At 38.1% G+C, this 20973-nt stretch overlaps 1 long non-coding RNA gene across 2 annotated transcripts in view; it reads right to left on the bottom strand.

The window, feature by feature from the left end:
- Positions 1-20973, bottom strand: part of LOC138179048 (uncharacterized) — a 227298-nt gene that overhangs the window by 19630 nt on the left and 186695 nt on the right. Inside the window, exon 4 of one of the 2 annotated variants that reach the window (XR_011172913.1) lies at positions 20723-20922. The exons of the other annotated variant lie outside the window; for it this stretch is intronic. This is a non-coding gene — a long non-coding RNA (uncharacterized LOC138179048). Of the gene's footprint in view, positions 1-20722; positions 20923-20973 lie in introns of those variants that run through there. 2 annotated transcript variants of the gene reach the window in all.

The following is a 20973-nucleotide window of genomic DNA, read 5'->3' as shown; positions in this document are numbered from 1 at the left end:
TGCCTCTATTCCTTTTTCATCGATACCGCCGTGATTCGACCGACGTATCCCAGAGTCGAGTCCTCGTGGTTGGATACAGGAATTCTCGAGTCATCGGCGCGGACGTTCAATCGCGACGACTCGCACGGAAATCGTTGCGCGCGCCGGAACTTGTCAACGCGTTGGTGGATTAACGAGGGCGAAAGCTCGATGACGTCGAAGAGCAGCAGCCGATTTTTCCCTTCGTTTATCGGCATTACACGCGTAAGTCAGAAACCAGCGGAGGCCGCGCTATCGTCCACGTGAATTGAGAATCTGAGTAATCAGATTCTCGATTCAAACCTCTGTTGGCGTAATTGATTCGTGCACGCTTGAGAGACAAACTGACCGATACTCGATGTGATTTGCGTGTTGCTTGTTTCAGCTTTGAAGTTCGTAGGATCGTTGAATCGTGTTTCTTGGAGCTGATCCGTGTTTTCGTTCTTGAAACATTTCTTCCTGGAAGTGTGGTACTTGAATTGGGGTTGGGCCACATGAGGTCAGGCTGGTGTTTGGAAATTCTCGGGACTTTAGAAAGTATAGAATGTCTTTTACGTAGCAGTTTAAGTACAGAATATTTGTTATATTGACTATAGAAGAACTAACTACAAAATCTATGGACGCCTCGACCTTTCTTCTTCTTGTGAGATACACTTAGCCACTTGTAAGTTTGTAGAGATTCTTCTTAAGTATAGTGTTAGGTATTAATCGTGGATAACAGTGGTAAATAAACGGAGTAGTATTAACCTTGCCATAATCCTTGAATTTTTATGTTTCAGTCTCGCTGGCGTTTTAGCAAGCGAAAAGAATTCGTAATATCTTAAGGAATTTAGAATGAAATTCAAACGTGAAATCATTTCCAAATACCAACAAGATATTTTTCACGTTTCGTCCACAGTGTAAATATTTGTCAGAAAGATATAATTTTCCGTCGTAAATGACGCAGCGATGTTAAGATGTTTAACTGAAAGAAACCTCGCGGTTGCACATTTACTTGTCGCATAAAGAAAGAGAGAAAGGCAGTTCGTAGAGATAAAGAGCTTAGCTTAAACACGGAGTTCCAACGACTCAATTACGTTAAGTAATTGCAATGCACCCCAGGATCTCTAATTGATCCGTGCACACGTGTCACGCGGCCAATTCGAGGAAAAGAAAACGGCGCCGGTCGCGTTAAGTGGCTGCGATGAAATGTAAAATATGCTTGTTAACGCGATAGGCCACCCAGGGGTTGGGAAACGACGCAGAAGGGGTGGAAACGGAAGCGAAGGGAGAAGCATAGCTCGTAGCCCCTTCTGCAGCAAGATGTTGGTAAAAAAGAAATGGAATAAAAGGGTGGTAGGTACGTGGAGAAACTCGTTGGTAGTTTTTATTAGGAGACCGTGTAGCTTTCCCCTTCCAACTGTCCTATTCGCTGTTCTGTCTGCAACACCGTACAATTGCGCGTTTTTCTACTTTCAAATGGTAATACCGTGTCTCGGCGAACATATATTATATGTACGTAGGTATAGTAAACGTGTGTAAAATTTACATGAAAATATAGTTTTTGAATTTATAGCGCCAGTGTGCGGTATTCTAGCTTTCTTTTTAAATAGTATTTCTTTAAATAACTGTACTAGGATTTCTTAAATTTATAATATTATAGTTTGTAATATAATGGAATAAAATAAAAGGAAACATTCTATTAGGAAGTATATTCTGTCCTTTTTTTATTTCTTTTATTAATAATACATGTTACTGTGTAAAGTTCTATGAGAAGTCGTATTGTACGGCAAGAGGATAGACGAGATGTAACAATCGCTTCGCAAGACACCTAAAATAAAGAAGAGAGGTAACAACGTAAAAAAAGTATAAAAGAGAAAATCTAGGATACAAGAGATACGACGTACAATGAAAAGAAAATAGAGAAAGGATATAAAATCGTGGAAAAATATATAAAAAATAAGATGTATAAAAATATGTAAGAAATAAATTCAACAAAAGTAAATGAAATAATGCCGCGTGCAGATAGTTTTCATAGCAACTATGTGAAAATGTAACAATCAAGATGTAATTTTTCGCTACGAATGATAAATTAGGCAGCAAACTCTTCGATGCATATCCATTAACCGTATCTACGATCCAACCACCTCTAATTTTCGTTCGAAGTATTTTATCATCACGATGAATAATTCCAGAATTCGAGATTGCAATCGTCAATGCAAGATTCAACGATTGGAATATAATTATTCCAAGACCAATGATTCACCAGGGCGAAATTTCAAAGCTTATCGTATCGCAATTACGAGAAACTCGTAATAATTCGCTCGAGAACCATGAGAGAACATAAACTAGATATCGACGTTATAAAATTTACCGCTGGACGCCAGGTTTTCGCGCTTTACGACGCTGTGTCTGGTCCAAATTAACGACGAACGTTCCATCCAATTTACATTTGTGAAATTCTGTTCACAGTTCGCTCTATCGATCCACTTGTCGTCCCTCGAGTTCGCGTTTTTTATTTTCTTTTTTTTTTTTAATTCCTTGTGTAATTTTCTAAATTTGTCACTTCGCGGATTCGAGTTCGTAAGCTCATTCGAAAAGCTGATAGAGCTTCGCTGGAATTTGGCCACATTCCTTTCAGTTTTCTTTCGCCAGGTTTTTGATGTTTTTGACGTTTGCGGTCTCTTTGTGAGCTTCTTGGACCAAGCTATTTGTTTAACCTTTTATCATGTCGTAGTATTTTAGTTATAAAATAGCGTTCTACAATGCAACGAGCGTTTTTAAAATATAATAATACCCTTTAGAAGGTATAGATCGACGTCGATGTTTGAAACATTTTATTTAAATTCGTGGCAAACTTAACACTTTGACTGCCACGTTGGTCATATATGGCTGGTCGCGGTTTCTCTTGTGACGCCACGGTGGTCATTGATGACCAGAGCGCTTGAACTTCTTACAATTGTAAAAATTGAATGAAAATTGACAATTAGGGGATTTTGAATATAACCGATAAATAGAAGATACTTTGAAATAAAAAGTGCCCCACTGAACAATTAAACATTTTTATTAGAACATCAATGACGAAAAAATGAGAACAAATCATGCATCTAACGGTTCACTGTGTTTGCATCCACATCTTTGAGGGGTAATCTAGGAATATTATTATGGTATAAACACAGCTTAGAAAATAATCGTAAATGCTGCTTTATAATCATATAATTGAAGTTAGAAATGTGCACATACCTTACTATTATATATAGAATGAGCAAATACTGTTTACTAATATCTTCTACACGTTTCAACAATATGTTCTGCGCGTTTTGCTTGCGACAAAATAACGAATTCGAATGGTTTGTTGAAATAAACGAAGCCTTGTTAAAATATGTCGCTATCAACTGTTATCAAGGCGCAACGGTGGTTACCGGTGACCACCAATAAGATAAACGGTCCATTGGGCAAGAATGTTGTCTTACATCATCAATTTATTATTATTTTGCCATTATATGCTTTGAATAATAAAAATACTCCTGTGGCGTCCTCAGCGAAACACATGATTTCGGCGTGGCAGTCAAAGTGTTAATTGAAATTCATTAAAAAATAGCATCCCCTTTCGACAAGCTTCCCAGGTTAATAATCAAGAAAACGTTATAGAAAGTTAAATGAAGCGAGTAGAATCAACGAAGAGATTACTTTGTCATTCTCAACAATATTATGTGACTCGATTGCTCTTGTACTAAAAATTGTCAACCAGTCATTTTATTTTTATCCTCAATAATTCTTGATGTGAAAGTTAAATATGAAAATTCAAATTCAACCTAAATTTTCTCACATTTATTACGATCTTCCTCCGTTGTATCACAATGATAATCTATCATCATCATATATCGCGATATATGATATTTTAATACACGAAGAGACAAGATCTAGAAGTAAAGAAGACAAGATTCGATCAATGAGTGTATGAAAGATCGAAGAACGAAAGAAGCTGCAAGCTGTTTTCGCGAGGATAGCAACAGCTAGCTCGTAGAAGGCTGTTTAGACATTTTTATGCGACCTACGTGCAAAGAGGTAGAATTGTTCCGTACAATTTTGCAGGCTGGCAATTTCGAACAGAGCGAAAGGGTCGGCGCGATTACGCCAGGGCTGTTTCGTATTCAGAGTCTCCGTCAAAAACGTTCGAACCAGTCGTGCGTTTACCGCGATCGAATCGTATGAATTCGTAAAAGGGACGTTTCACGACAAATGGAACGGCGATCGATGCTAATAAATAACTAGCAGCTCACTTTTTGTCTGGATTATTAGATTGGTCGCGATGTCCGTGCTTTTATGTTTTTGAAACATTGTAATCTGTTTTAGGTATATCTTTGTAAAATAAATCAAATAAATCAACGAGAACCTATGGGTACAATTTATAACCACAAAGGATACAATTCGTCATTTATGAGAGATCTACGTCACGAAAGAATTACAGTAATCGATCAAGAAAAAATCAAGGAAAAAATCTACGAAAAAGATTGAAACTCGTTGCACTTTTTTTATAGTAGAAGTAAAATTAGTTGCGATATGCATGCAGCTTGCTATCTTCGACAAATTACAAAGTATAACTTGCATGTGACAAATTATAAAGTTATCCGATAACTTGGGAATTTACGTGTGTAGCGCAATCTGGCTAAAAATTTCATCAACGTTCAATTTCCAACAAATAACGGGGAAAGAGAAAGAAAATAAATAGAATTTGCACGCAATGAAATGCATAAAATTTATCGTCTTCGAGAAATTACAAAGCGTAAAAACCAAAGCGGTGAGAAATAGCAAAGTGTAAGATCGAAATTACAAACAGTGGGAAATTACAACTTTATCCAATTCATCTCACGTAACTTCACAATTCCAGCAACGTCTAATTTTCTGCCAAAAAAAAAAAAGAGAGAGAGAAAGGAAAAATAAGAAAGCAGTGTAATCTGACATGAAATTTCTCAAAGCCATTACGTACACGAGGTCTAAATCAAGGAACTCGAGCTTTTGTACAGTTGCAAAACCATAATCGGATCGCCAGGACCAAGTTAGAATGGAATCGGTTGAATGCAAAGTAACGACCAGCTGCAATTTTCGTCCAGCTGCTCGAAACGCGACTACAATTTGTATCGAAGGGTAATTTTCCCAGAGAAGAGGAAGTGGAAGCAGGCAGGCACGTTCGTCCAGCACGTCAAGCGCAGCACGAGTTACGAGACGCGAAATGAAAGAGCCAGGCAAATCCGATTCCACGTACGTCCTAACCCTTTTTCTTTGCTTTTGTTCTTTCACTTCGCTCTACCCGTCCATCTTAGCCGCCACCTTTTCTCATTCAGGCGCCAACGTAATTCACAGTCGTGTAACGTACCGTTGAAACGCACACGGATTCTCAAATATTGGCTTGGCAACTAAGTGATTGCGGATTTTGTTATTAAGTAGTATTGACAAAATACGCAATCACTTAATTTCCAACCCAATATGTAATTGGTGTGAATGTTTGACAACGTGTGGTTTATCGAGACTACGATTTTTCACACAAGTAACATAAGTAACATTTCTTACGATATTTAGTGGGTTTAACGATCTTCTACCAAGGTTCAATTTCTTAAATTATGTTTGTAAAGATGTGAATTTGCATAAATATCCGTAGACTGATTATTACATGTATGATGAAGTTAAAAATATGCCATCGTAGGTAATTGTTATTGGTAATAAAAAAAAGAGAGAATTTTGCCTATGATAAAGATGCTGTCTTTAATTACGTCTAATTTTTGAAGCTTGAAATATTTGAAAGAGGATCTCGAAATATTTCATGAAAAATGGTAGAACGATGGTGATATTATAAAAGGAACTAAAATAACGATATCTTCAATGTTGTTGCTGGTAGGTATATTGTAATTACACTAGGAACGACATTGTAAAAAGTGTTGGCGACAGGCGGTGTAATCTACCGCGGAGGACGGTCACGGTAGACGAGAGTACTTGCACGAAATGTGCGGCTGTCAGAGAGTTAAGTACAGGTAATTTAAAGCTAATATTTAAAACACCTGCTACAAGGTAGCGATGACGAGGACTTAAAACCCGTACAAAATATACAGACACAGTTAATCACTATATAACGGTCATTTCCATGATAGTAAAACTACTCTTGAGCGAAACTAGTCGCAAGCGAGTACTAGCGCTATGTAAATTAATTCAACGTCTTCAGATATACCTAACTGTAGCAACTATTCTCAAGCTGATATAACAACTCGTAATTATTTTCTTCTCCTAATTGTAATTTTATGCAAATTTCATATATATCTTTTATGGCTTGTTATGTATCCTATGACCCACGGGTAAAATTTCATTAAAATATTTCATTAAAAAACACACAAAATCGATCTACACGCTTAATAGCAATGCAATTATGGAACAAATTTATGAAACAATATCACAGACAGCAAAATCGACAGGAAATACGCGAGGAATAAACCTTAACTTAATTCATTAATTAACTTGAACTTTTGTTTAAACCGATTGCGACAGACCATAAAAACCGGTTATTATCAAACTTCGATCCCACGGAACATGCCTCGGTTTCTCGAACGCATCGCCAAAGATCGTTCTGCATTTCATCGTTATAATATTCAGATCCTTCATTTTCTCGGTTACAACCGCATCCAACTTTTCGGTAAGAAAACCCACTCTAATTCTCACCTTCCAAATCGAAATTCCACGTTCCTTCTGTTTTTCCTTTAAACAGTTCACGAAATACGGCACACGTCCCGGGAACGCGTTCCTTTTGCGCGAAACGTTTTCGCGAGCAAACAACAAGCGCCTGGAGGAGCGAGACGATCCCAGTTCATTATCCCTTGGGCGCTCGCTTAAGAGAACAACGAACGTGTTGGAGGAGATAAAAATGGTAGCAACGTGAAGAAACACGAGGTAGATATTTCTATAACTGCTACTTTAACCCAGATGTGCCTATCATGTATTTTAATGTGTCCATTGTGAGATTATTTTTGTACATTTTTGGGAAATCCATGGAAAATAGACCGCACCGAATTTCTTCAACTATCAATTATTTTTAAAAGACTTACAGATTTTTTTCTTTCTCAATTATGTCGAATCAAAATCATCCTATTTAACACGTTCACTGTGAGGGTCATCGGTGACTCACGTTCCTTTTACTAAGTCTTTTAGAATAATTAAAAGAAGATAAATTTCATGGATTAAGAAATGTTCAAGTACGTAAATGACATACAATCAGACAATATTTTCAGGAAAAAAGTGTTCAAACACCATATAATATTTTGCAAAAATTGTCCGTATCAACACAGAACCGAATGGAAGCAACGCGAAATAGTGATGATAAAATTTCGAAATATTTCATACAACACGCATAATGTACACATAAAAATAGTCTACAATTAATATCCGAATACCTTAATGAATCACTGTAAATATTAACCCTTCGTGAACAAGTGTATTTTCTCAATCGGTTATGCTGACGCCTAATCTTCTTTCAATTGCAAGCTCTCAAAAAATCTGCAAAAATTCTGGAATACTTACCGAGGTCTTTACTGCTAATCGTTTCTTAAGTTAAACGTATAGAATTTTCCGTAAGAAAAAGAAAAATCCGTTTCGAAGATACTTGCGGGTAAAGTTTCGCTCGAGACGTAAATGACCCAGGTTGCCTTCGAAGGATTAACTACCGTGAAAATCGCAAACTTTGCTCACTGATCGATTTCACGACTTCGGTACGTCCCTTCCATCTGTTACACTCTTCTTCGTTCGTCATCCATTTCGATTCAGCCAGGTCCAAATGTCATCTGGTAACTGGGCCTACGATGAAATACGACTGGTTTTTTCCAGGGCGTATTACGTATGCGGCCGCGCGCTATACCGTGCCGATTAGTATGCCACGAAAATAAACCATCCCGCCGCGCGAAGTTAGAAAAATTAGTTTCATCTACGGTCGGGGCATCTGATATACAGCGCACGCAGCCTTGGCAGCCGGAAGCAGCGGCGGAGGAAGCTCGGAGTCTGGGTCGAGGCGGGTTGCAAAGCCCCGGAGGGCAACAATTGTGCATTCATCGGGCCAAGGGGCTCTAATTAAAACGCATTGTTTATATTCTTTGCAGGAAGCTTCTCTCACCCTCGTGGCTCCTCGCTCCCTAGACATGCATCGTGCCTCAACCCTCTTGCCAGGGGTTCTCTGCCGCCAACTTTCCCTTTTCCCAATATTTTAGTGATCCAATAGAAAGGAAAGTTTAAAAATCCTCCGAAACCATCAGCAATAGCTATTATTATAATTGAAAGCCGAAAAGTACACGTCTGTCGATTTTCTAATTTCAACGTTACTCGATGATTAGCGCGTCGTTCGTTACAGGAATTGAACTTTGTGCATCATATCTTGCCCTGAGAGTCACGATAGATTGAGATACAGAGTGTCTCGTAATAAGTGGGCAATATTTGAGAGAAGAATTCAGCAACGAGAAACAATTAAAAAATTTTCATTCAACGTACCTTCGATTTTCATTTGCGGGGATACTTGAACTGGCTTGTCCTCGAAATTAGATGCAACATTCAAAATTCCCCCTTAAACTGTAAATATTCATCATATTAATTATTGCCGCCGGACTTTATGTGGTCGTAATTGCTGCTTCGACTTGAATTCCATCTGATTGTTATTGGGTTATTTTTTCAAACCAGATTCCACGTTATATTTTGTTTAAAAATTGATTGAAAGACCAGCATCGTCTGGTAGCAAAAAATATCCTTGTGAAATCCCATTACAGAAAAGGGATGAAAACACTTGACAGCGGCGAAAGTCCTCGACAATAATCGGTTCTTTGTTCAGGACGAACGTGTATGCGGCTCACCTGAACACGTGACCATAATTCCATCCACGCGGGGGTGACTCGAGGGTGTACTAGCGCACGTACACGTGCGTGAGCCACAGGATCCGAACGGTTGGTGTGCGCGGTAAAGCAGAACACGTGACCGGCTTACGTAACACAGCTCCTATTGTAATGCGCAATGACAACGCCATATATTAGCCTCGAGTTCGATAGAGACGGTGTTGCTATGCCGTTGCCAGGTACCTCGTGTCGGAATCCTTCGACCGAACCACGGGGATGGCGCAAGCTGGTCCAAAGATTCCTCGTCTGGCGACCAAATTGTCCACGCGATTACATTGCGTTTCGTTGGAACTTCATGGAAACATCGTGACGGAAGTGGACACGATGCATTTTCGGTGCATCGAATCTTCCAGCTTTTACCGTAGAGTTTAATGTTTCATGCATCGTCGCTATGTCGCGTATGTAGTATTTTGTACTTGAAGCTAAGTTTGGGTTAGATTTGGGTTGAATTTAAGCAGTTAGCTGTTTCTGACGAGTATACTCGTCGTGAAGAAATGACAATATTCTGCGTTATGACAAGCCCTGTGAGTAATAAAATTAAGAAATATAACGATCATTTCGTTATAACTTAATTCTATATTGTAACATCCACATACTCTGCGTTTGACGAGTATACTCGTCTTACTCTTTGCCACACATTTTAGGTACACACTTTTCAAAGAGATCGCAACAGCTGACTGGTTAAATTAATTTTGCAACCAGTTGTTCTCTGAAATGATAACGAGCAACAAAGTTAGCACGGAGGAAACTCTGCAAAGAGGATTACAACTTTTCAAACGAACAGTTTCAAAATTAAAAGGTCCAACTTCGATTTCGAATAGATTCTCTGAAATATTGTACAACTAATACCGTATGGGAAGAATTATAAGGGAAAATTTGAGTTAGGTTCGACATTTTTCAATTCGATCGATGAATGTTCCATGCGCCGTCACTGCCACGTATAGCGTTTTGTTTGAATAAAGTCTGAATTAAATTACCCGAAAGAATACCAAACTAGTGTCGAGGAGATTCCAGGGAGGAAAGAGTGCAATAAAAGTTTACAATTTTCTGACGTGGAGATTAGGTTCTTGCCTAAGACAATATTATTTTATAGCGATACGAAGAAAATGATGCAAGATAATGGTAAAAATAATTTATTAAAAAAGAAAAGAGAAAAATGGAAAGGACACGTTTCGGTTGAATTTAGAATCCCAATAGTTTCTATTGATATTTCGCACACGATGCTAATAGCGTTTACTGACGATCGTCGAATCGCTCGATGATCTGTGTAACCATATTGTTAAAGAGTGTTGATATGCTGCCTCTACTCTGTAGATTAATATACGTTAATATTTAATACATAACTGTCCTCCTCATAATTCGTCCAATTTTTCCAATAGTTTCTATTCATATTTCGTACACGATGCTAATACCATGTACTGAAAATTATGGAATCGCTCGATGATCTCTGTAACCATATTGTTGAAGGGTCTTGATATGCTGCCTGTATTCTGTAAATTAATATACGTTAATATTTAGTATATAACTTTTCTCCTCATAATTTGTTCTAAAGTCGCTGCATATGCGTTTTAGAATATTTCACAATATTACCATTACGAGATTATGATTCTAAATATGCTGAAATGTTCGCAGGCTGCTATATGTAACGTGTAAATACTGGGATACTGTGGAAATGAAGATAAAGCTTCGTATAAAAGAATATGTGAATATGTAGTCGAGAATATCAGTAGCGTGAGGTACTTTTCGTGATTTCTGACAGATTAATGAGTACTTTTTTTTTAGAAGCATTTAGTAAAATAAACGTTACGAAAAAATAATCCTCATTGTTGAGAGAGAGCGTAGATAATTATCATAATGTATCATACATCGGATATAGTATTTGATACAGAGAGAAATGCGTATTCTTGATTACTAGGTCGGATACATCGCGCTCATTAACAAAATCAATTCGCCTTTATTAATACGAATCGTTTATTCGAACATAGAAATATTCTTGTCTCTTCGTGTTAATTAATTATAATGAAACATTCTCGATACCTCGACAATCTTCGAATACCTGACTGAAACATGAGCCGAAGCTGACCTACTTGTACCATCGCAATTTCCATAAATTGCAATAGAGAATTCCGTTGATTTTAGCGTAGAATCGTATGCCAAACGGAAGCATAATATCGATGAAACCGTACGGTTCAACGAACCGTTACATTTTTTAATTCTCCTACCTTGGAAATTTGAATCCTTGAAATTTGAAACTTGGAAACATGAGTCTGAAATTCTATCCCTTGAGATTTGAATGTTCGAAAGACCAATACTCGAAATTTGAGTCTTTGAAATAGCGATTCTTGAAATGCGTGTCTTCGAAATACGAATTCTTGAAATCTACGTTTTCGAAAGTTGAATCTTCGAACGTGGAGACTTTGAAATTTGTACGCTCTAAATCCGAATTTTTCGACTTGTTGTCTCTGATTTCTAGCGATCTCTATCGATTTTCATATAACACGAAGTCATTTTATCTCCGTAACAAAACTGTAAAAATTTCCATTTATCTAGGAACATCGAAACACGTTTTGCTACCAACGAGGCGCTTGTTAATTTTCCGTTATGCTGTCGACAGCTGCACGAGTTACGCAACTCTACAATATTCCGCAGTATTCGGATAACCAGATGTTATTATCGGCGATAACAGCTAGATGACAGTTTCTTGTCACCTAGGATGAACCCACAGACCCGTTTCAAACGTTTGGAAAGCCAGGCTCGTTACGCGAAGCCTCCAAAGTATGCCGAATGTCGAACCGTGTTCGACACCAGTAGGAACGAGCTTCCGTTTCAACGTCGAACTTCGCAGCACGCGAATACCCTGCTGTTTCTCGAAACAACGATAACGATAACGACGCCAACCTATCCCCTTTCTCGTCGTATCGAACATTCGGTTCTGCTGTACACGCTTACGAAACAGACAACCAGAATTTCGCGAGAGAATGTCGATAATCTGAGCGCGTACGAACGATATTCTTCGCCGAGAATGAATTTACCTTTATCTCCCAGTCGAACTGTAAACGTTGCGTTTTGATACTACGAACAAACACCAGTTTGTACAAAGTTGTGCGACATCGTCCCGAACCAGAGATTTCACGGTGTCGCCGTGTCAACTTAAATCGTTTAGAAACTTTTCTGCACTTTTTGTAGACTCGTCTCAGGTAAATATCGTACAGTGGCTGATGAAAATATTCCAACACCTGCAGAAACTTTTTCGTTGTACGCGTTATACGTGTTAATTGCCTCAGGTTAAGATATTTCTTCTGAACCATCGAAGAGTCAGAAAGTGAATAAAAATGGATTTTTAAGTAAACTTAGAGAATGGTATAAGATGGGTTTATTGAAAAATTATTCGATATAGAATAATACAGAATAAAAGAAATTCCTACAAAATATTAATTATTCTGAATTGGTCGATGTTCGTCCAACAAATTTCTAATAACCTTAAATTAAGACGATTTAAAATAACGTTGGTCTATCTTTATGTTCCTGTACTCATTGGTAAAAATAGGACACCTATTTCTCGGATCCTTTGTAGTAAAAATAAAGGATGTATATTCTGAAAAAGAAACAAGGCAGCAAAATACTGACATTCGCGGACGACACAGCTATACTAGTCAGGCACACTAATCCAGAAACAGCAGTTACATTACTACAAGACAATTATTACACATTACAAAAATAGAAAAATGGCAGCAAGATAAAAAAAATAAAAGCAAGTCCCAGTAAATGCAACCATATCACATTTACACTAAGAAAATGGAAACCACCAAATATCCAATTGAATGGTATGCACATAAGACAAACAAGGCAAGTTAAATACCTAGGACTCCACTTAGACACACAACTTACATGGAAGCAACATACTAAATCAATTATAGACAAAATACGGATAAAAAGAAGACAAATGTACTGAGTCGAAATTCTAAACTCAGCACAGAAAATAAATTGAAAATATACAAAACGATAACAAAACCAATTTGAAAAAATAAATAAATCAGAGTCGCTACAATCGAAGATACTGAAAAGAATAGTGAACGCCCCATGGTAAGTCGGAAACGAGGATTTACGCAGACTTAAAAATACCAACGGTCAAAGAAGAAATCGGCAAGTACGCAAAAAAATACAAGGAAAGAATGGCAACACATCGAAACCAGCTGGTTGCTGAAGCGAGCAAAACTGTCATAGATAGAAGACTAAAAAGAAAACACCTCACTGATCTCATTAAAGAAATAAAATAGTCAAACTTGAAAATGGTATCCCGCTGGGGGTAGCCAACCACATGTTATTTAGCAATTAAGCTAGAAAAATTTACCAAATGTCCAGCTGGACAAATTGTAAAGTACAAATTAAATAATAAAAAAAAGTCTATTTCTCGGCTTTCAATTTCGCTGGATTTCGTCTGAACAAAGAAAAAAGAAGCTTAATGTTTCAGAAAAATATTGAGTATAAAATGGAAAGGAGAAATCGCGTGTATCGATAACTTTCTCCTATATCGCTCGAGTTTAAGATAGTTTTTAACGTTTGGGTTTATTGGATTTTCTCGCCATTCGCAAGTCACACGATGAAACCACCGCGTTTATTACATCCTGATTTATTACACCTCGTGTCTAAAGTCTCGCGTCCTATCCACTTTCTTCCAGCCCTCCATTCTTCGTTCGCAGGCTCTCCTCGACCCGCGAATCGAGATTGGAGCACGTGTTTGTCGGATGCTCGAGTTGCAGAAGCTGTCGTGGCGACAGCTTGGGGGTAGAGGGTCGGAGGCGGTAGCGAGTGGAGTAAGACAATGCCGGTGTATCTGAGGCGAGGAAATGAGATTTATATTAATTTCAACAGCCGTCGCGCTAGAACAGCCGACGTCGACGACGCTCGTGTCCCGCCCCCTCCCTCTTCTTGCTGTCTTTCGAAACCTGTCAGCTTTATCCTATCGTCGTTCGCGTACACGTTCGTGCCAAATGTACATATTATGTAGCAATACAGCTGAGAAAATAGTAAATCGTAAGACACCATAATTTCTTGATACACTACAATTTAATTTATAGAGCTGCAACCAGCTGTTCACGTAGAATATTTCATCAGATTGATAAGTTCACTTCAATCTATTCATTCGTTCGTTTTATTAGCTTGTCCGAAAAGTTCCTTTCGTTTTATGAGGAAATAATAGACGCACGTTTTTTGTTTTATATTATTTTGTCGAATGATCCATTTTGTTCTGTTGAGATAAACACCGTGACATTTCACAGATTTGGTTTCACGTTTGTGTGAATCAAAAAGTCTAAGATCCTTAATAGATGCATCTTGGTATGTTACCAATGAAATAATACATCACGACTTTAAGATACCTACAGTTAAAGAAGAAATATCCAAATTCAGTAATAGATATAAGATAAGAATTAACAACCACCAAAACCCACTAGTTACTCAATTACTTGACACGACGAATTAGATCCGCAGGCTAAAAAGACCCTCTAGACTTAAACATTAGATTCAGCTAGAAGTAAACACACGATAATCATTTATTATTCACGTTATAGTACCAGAATATTTATGGTGCTAGAATAATTTACTTATAATTCTCAATGAGAATTGATTGTAAACTACTTCCAAATAAGATAAAGAAAACGTTTGTATAAAGGTGCACTGTTGTAAAAAAACACGTTCGCGAAAGAAAAACACTTTTCCGGCAACCTAATATTTATGTATAATTTTATATGTAACTATGGCTAATTGTAAGTTAATTAATAAGACCCGATTCGATGAGTGGCTGACAGAGATGAAGATAAAAGAAGGAAATTGTGATGGAACGAGAATAAATAACGAGAGGCTTAATTTTAAACAAAATGTATTACACGCGTATGAAGATGAGAATACACAAATAGCAGCTTTATTTCTTGCTATTTTCAACGATTATCGATGGATTATTTGGAAGTTCAAAGGATAGAGAAATTGTAAGCATCCGAAGAGGGTGTAAAGAGAAAATACGAATTTTTAAACAAAAATATAAACAAAAAATAGCCTGCTAGATGATAAAAGAAATATTCTCGTTTAATTTGATAAAGTAACGCTATTTCGCCTAGATGATCATTCAACATGGATCGTTCAAGGTGTAAAACGCTTTTCCCATCTCTTCTTTCAACATTTTCATAGCGTATCGAGAAATCGAATGGCTGGAAAGTTTGCAAAGCTGCGAATCGAAAACTAGAACGTGGCTTCCCCGTTTATCCTCCGTCGAGAATTAAAGGGGAGCTCGTTTCCACGAAATCATTGCCGCGTTTCCGATACACTTCAACGCAGGAAATTGCTGTTTCCGGAAGCATATCGTCACTGTGCTTGGTCGTTTGACGTGAATGGCTGTCGTTGAATAAAAACAGTATCGCCATGATACGCGTGGTTAACAGTAACTCGTTTTCCTTACGGAACAACATGATTTGTGAAAACGCGACTGAACGATGCGACGTATAAAAGTGGTAACACAGAATAAACTGCACGATGTTGTTACTATATCGACCTTTACATATCGCAACACTCTTTTTACCAAAGTGATGCAGCTCGAAAAATGTATGTGATAAAGTTATAGAAACATTGCTCCATCAATGAATGAATAAGTACATACATCTTTTTATTTTTGTAAATTTATAGATAAATTTGATTAACAAAACAGCGCGCTGTCATATTTGGGAACAGTCGTTTGCATTTTCATGTTACGATTTGATGAAGTCGGAGAAAGCTTCCGGAAGCTCTGGTTAGAAAATCCTACAATTTGACGAAGATTTATTCAAATATATGTTTGTATATACAGTGAGAATCGTTTTGTTATTGAATTGTTCTATTATTAAATAATCAATCTGCAAGTTATTAATTAACTCAATAATTCCTATAGCATTTTTTACACACGAAACACGAAAGAAAATTGATGAATAATACTACGTAATATTACGTGATAAAGGAAATAGGAAACAGGGTTACGTATCTTGTCGAGTGATAAATAACCGCGTAATTAATTAACGCGTGCTCTTTCAAACGAATTTTAGCTGACGTTGTGGCAAATCCACTGTGTATAATAATCGAGAATCGACGCTTTCGTGCCGCGCATAGTTCGCGGATAATTGATACGCCGTCAAGTTTCCTGGTGGCATTATGTATTCGCGCGTTCGCCAGCTAGAAACCCCATTTTCGGCCCAAGTTAATTACACACCGACCGACTGCTCCTGGAATTTATCGAAAATTAGTCCTTCCGCTGGCGTACGATACGACTTAGTCCCGTGTTCAAGCTGCCATGCCGCGAGCTCGTTGATCGAGCCACGATAATGACTCTGCAGATTGCACCTTTATCACAGGGAAAAATGATTTCCAGGTTGAAATGTGGGTGCTGGACGAGAACGTTTATTAAATAGCAGATCGATGCGTGTGATGCAGTTTGAGTAAAAGTTTCATGGTAGTAACGTGTAGCTTTGCAATCTTTTCTAATGATCAAATCCCCTTTGCGTTGTTCTAAATCGAATAGAAATCATTAACTTACAGACTTGAGAGTTCAATTTTTCCAATTTTAATGCCATCTAAATACTTGTCTTTTCTCTTAAGTATCATTAATGTTTGTATACATCGTTATTTATCATAATGTAATGGGTCCCACTTCAAGGAAAACTCCACATCTTCTCTAATATTTAATTCCCTTACTCCTCGAGGCCATTGAGTATTGTTTAATACTAAATTAATTTCAAAGGACTGTCAGCCTCAAAGTAACGCTAGCCGTTTGAGTCTCAGGGATCTTTGAAAAAACAGGGTCGAAAAATGCTGAACAGCGCGATAGCGCTTGTCTTAATCGATTGCAATGAGAAACAAGCGGCACAATAGCGCTCATCATATTTGTTATTTTTATGAGATACATATATGCAATATTGTAATATTTTTGGAAATCAGACAATCGATTCGTGAAACTCAAGAATCGATTTTCTAAGTCTTCTTCCGTATTTCCTAAAAACTCTCTGCTTCTAATCTCTCTTCTCTTTTTCCTTCTAACTCTTAACTTGTTTTTCTTCTTCTTTGTTCAATCTTCGCTTCTTCAAATCCTGTTTTATCCTCTCTCCAAAGACCCAGTCCTTCTCTATTTATATTGTTCGATCGACTCCCAGTAAACACAGGGAAAGTCAAACCGTCGGTTGTTGTTCTAAATTCTATAGAATTTGCATCTGTATTATGCGTATTATTAGTTTATAAATATTTCAAGTTTCATTCAATCAAAATTATTGAGAAGATAACAATGAAATACAAAATTCCCTGAGTCGTGCGTGGCGTTCAAATGTACTGACACTTTTTGACACAAAATTTAAACAGCGCAATCGCGCTGCTTGTGACAAACGGTTAAATATATTTCCATTATACATTCACCCACGCATTTCCTCTGTCTATTCCGAGGTAAAACCTCAAAAATTAAGTACTCTGTCTTGTACGTTTTCAAATTTGTTTCACGCTTCAATTTCATACTTCAATACTATTAAGATATGTATGTCGGAGATGAAAGAACATCGGGATTTCCCGTCTGGAATGTTGGGAAAATCCCCAATTCCCTAGTCCAGACTTTTACTATAGCTACACATAAGTAATAAAAATAAGAAATAGTTTTAATGTTCCAATCTGGCTTTATGACGATGGGTTCGGGCTCGAAGTGACATAGCGGGTCACTGGACGTAGCCACGGTCACGGGAGGGACGTGTACCTGACAGAGGTATGGAATGATTATATGGCTCTCCTTAAAAACAAAGATTGACCCGAGAAGTGGGGACAGGAATATATAAGGGCAGTTTCATTTGGATTACGAGTTACTTAGTTAGTTAGTCGTTGGGCGAATTGCTGATTGAGTTATCGAAAGAGTTATCCGAATCGTGTATTACGTTGACACTCGTCATCCCATGGACCGTGGATTCGTTATCGAACCTGAATTCGTTGTCACCATCATCTCGACCATTCTATTACGCATAGCCTCTTGTAGTGTCCACATTTGTACCAATAAACATTAGCTATATCCGCGATGGTAAATTGAGTAAAGGTTCATCGAACGCCCCAAAATTCCAACCCTAATCCGACATGTATAATTTTGTGTGCTAGACTAGATTGACCGCGTGGTAGTGATACACGTATGTGAATATGAGTGTGTGAAAGTATGTGTGTGCGCGGCGTCTCGAAAAATAGATGAATGTAACTGTTCCGTTGGCAGTTGGTATGCAAAATGGTGAGACAAAAAAAGTGCTGAGACGCGTGCAAATGTATGTCGACGAAGATCCTGGAAATCGTTTATTAAATAGATTTAAAACTATTTTAATATGAATTCTAAGTGTAACCTTAGTGTTCCTTTACATTTATTTCGGCGAATAAGATCCACAATTCTTAACAAATACAAATGAAAGGGATAGCGGAGTCTCATAGCAGAGGAAATAAAATTTCAAAATGTTTCGGTATAATAAATTCACATATAATAAATTCATTGAAGATTGTACGCGACATCTGATGCGTACGTCAACTACTGTGTATGTCTCGAGTCGTGTAAATAGCAGGTTCACGGTGGTCAAGAGACTTCAGACTCTCGAATTCGAGCAGGTCAACTAACCCGAAGGAGATCTTTTCTTTGCTCTTTTCTCGAGCCGACCCGGTGACGCGCCGCGTCGTGCCGTGCTGAACTTCGTCATCGCAAACACGATAACCAGAGCGGAGGATGATCAAAGCGGACGGTGCTCGCGTTGAAAAGGGAGGCTTAATTTTTCACGCAAAAAGCGCGCCGTGCGGCGAAATCTCTAAAGGAACCGAGGGGACGTTACATTGTAACGCTTCTTCCGCGACAGCCTTTTCGCGCGAAATGTCCCCATTTCCTCTTGGAATCTTTGTTCCGCGACGGAACAGTCTTGTCAGCGAACTGGGACGACCAACGAGCCGACGTTGCTTACTCTTTGCTTCCAATATTATCACAGTTACACTCGCGATGTAACGAACCGGTGAATCGAAGCATCGAATTGCGATATGGATCGACGTAATAATTTTTCAATGAGTAAACGAACGTATTCGAATATTTCTAAAAACGTAATCGATGCTTCTGCCGATCGGATTGATTTGTCCTAAACTCCTATTATTCCATTCGCGAATGAAAAATAATAATTGGCAAGGAAAATCAACGAGCTGTCGACTGTGTGAACTCCGATTATACAAACTATTTGTCCTCCTACAAATCCTGACAAATGAATTTCTATAATACATATATACCATTGTATTAGACATTTTTAACACTTTGACTGCCACGTTGGTCATTGACCGGCCACGGTTTCTCCTGTGACGCCACGGTAGACATTGGTTGTCGGAGCGCTTGAACTTTTTACAATTGTAAAAATTGAATGAAAATTGACAGTTAGGGCATTTTGAATATAACCGATAAATAGAAGATACTTTGAAATAAAAAATGCACCATTGAACAATTAAACATTTTTATTAGAACATCAATGACGAAAAAATGAGAACAAATCATGCATCTAACGGTTCACTGTGTTTGCATCCACATCTTTGAGGGGCAATCTACGAATATTATTATAAACACAGCCCAGAAAATAATCGTAAATGCTGCTTTATAATCATATAATTGAAGTTAAAAGTGTGCACATATCTTACTATTATATATAGAAAGAGCAAATACTGTTTACTAATATCTTCTACACGTTTCAACAATATGTTCTGCGCGTTTTGCTTGCGACGAAATAACGAATGCGAATGGTTTGTTGAAATAAACGAAGCCTTGTTATATTATGTCGCTATCAACTATTACCAAGACGCCACAGTGATTACCCGTGACCACCAATAAGGAAAACGGTCCATTGGGGAGGAATGTTGTCTTACATCATCAATTTATTATTATTTTGCCATTATATGCTTTGAATAATAAAAATACTGCCGTGGTGTCCTAAACGAAACATGTGATATCTGCGTGGAAGTCAAAATGGTAATCGATTCTAGCGTGTCGTTATATCGCAGATAAAATGCTACACCGAGGTTGTCAGTGAAAAATACTTAGGCGAGAACGTGCCGATACAATCGAACGACGTCCATCTTACAGACAAAACAGAAACAAAACGACGAACCTGGTTAACCGTGCTTTGTTCGTCTCTCGTTTCGAGGTACAGCTACACTTTCGTCGTTCGTTTTCCCTTGCTCGTGTTCCGCCTCTTTTTCACCCCGGAAACCGCGATTCCGTCAGCGCCGCGACGCCCGATTTAATTCCAACCGTGCGAGGGATTAAACGGACACCCGGGAAAAATCACGGAGCTGCTATTGCCGCTACTGCTGCTGCTTCATCCACAGGCTGGCTTTACGAACTTCGCCCGGCCCTTCTCTCCAATAACTTGCGCGCTAGGTAGACAAATGGAACGTGAAATTCCGCTTACGGAGATTAAACGAGTGCGTTCCCGGAATATTGAGATTCGTCGAGCGAATTGCAAAAATGTTTGCAAGTTCAACCGTTTAATTAACCCCTCGCGGTTTAACCCTTCCCTTCCGTTCGCGTTATCGTCTTCCAGTACACCAGATTTCTAGAATTTCACGTAGAAATAGGTATCGGATTAGATTTCGATACGCCTTTCGTAGGCGACCTGAATTTCAGACGCAATTCGTGTTAGAATTGTAGACAACGAAGGCTACTCGAGTGTAACATCGATTCAATTTCGAGCAACGTCGTCGTGGAATTATCGGCGATATGGGACACGAAGAGGACAAACATCTCTTTAACATCCTTCTTATATAGGGTTGTCCGAAAAGTTTCTTTCGTTTCATGAGGAAATAATAGACGCACGTTTTTTGTTTTATATTATTTTGTCGAATGATCCATTTTGTTATGTTGAGATAAACACCGCGACATTTCACAGATTTTCTTTTCACGTTTGTATGAAGATGCACTGTTGTAAAAAACACCTTTGCGAAAGAAAGACACTTTTCGGACAGCCTAATATAATATCCGCGATATATTCCTACTATTTCGCAATGTCGTCTAATT

Source organism: Bombus flavifrons, chromosome 1 (genome assembly GCF_040668555.2).
Source record: "Bombus flavifrons isolate JBK064 chromosome 1, iyBomFlav1_principal, whole genome shotgun sequence".
Taxonomy (NCBI): domain Eukaryota; kingdom Metazoa; phylum Arthropoda; class Insecta; order Hymenoptera; family Apidae; genus Bombus; species Bombus flavifrons.
The sequence above is the reverse complement of the archived record's forward strand: the minus strand, read 5'-3'. Positions and strand labels throughout refer to the sequence as shown.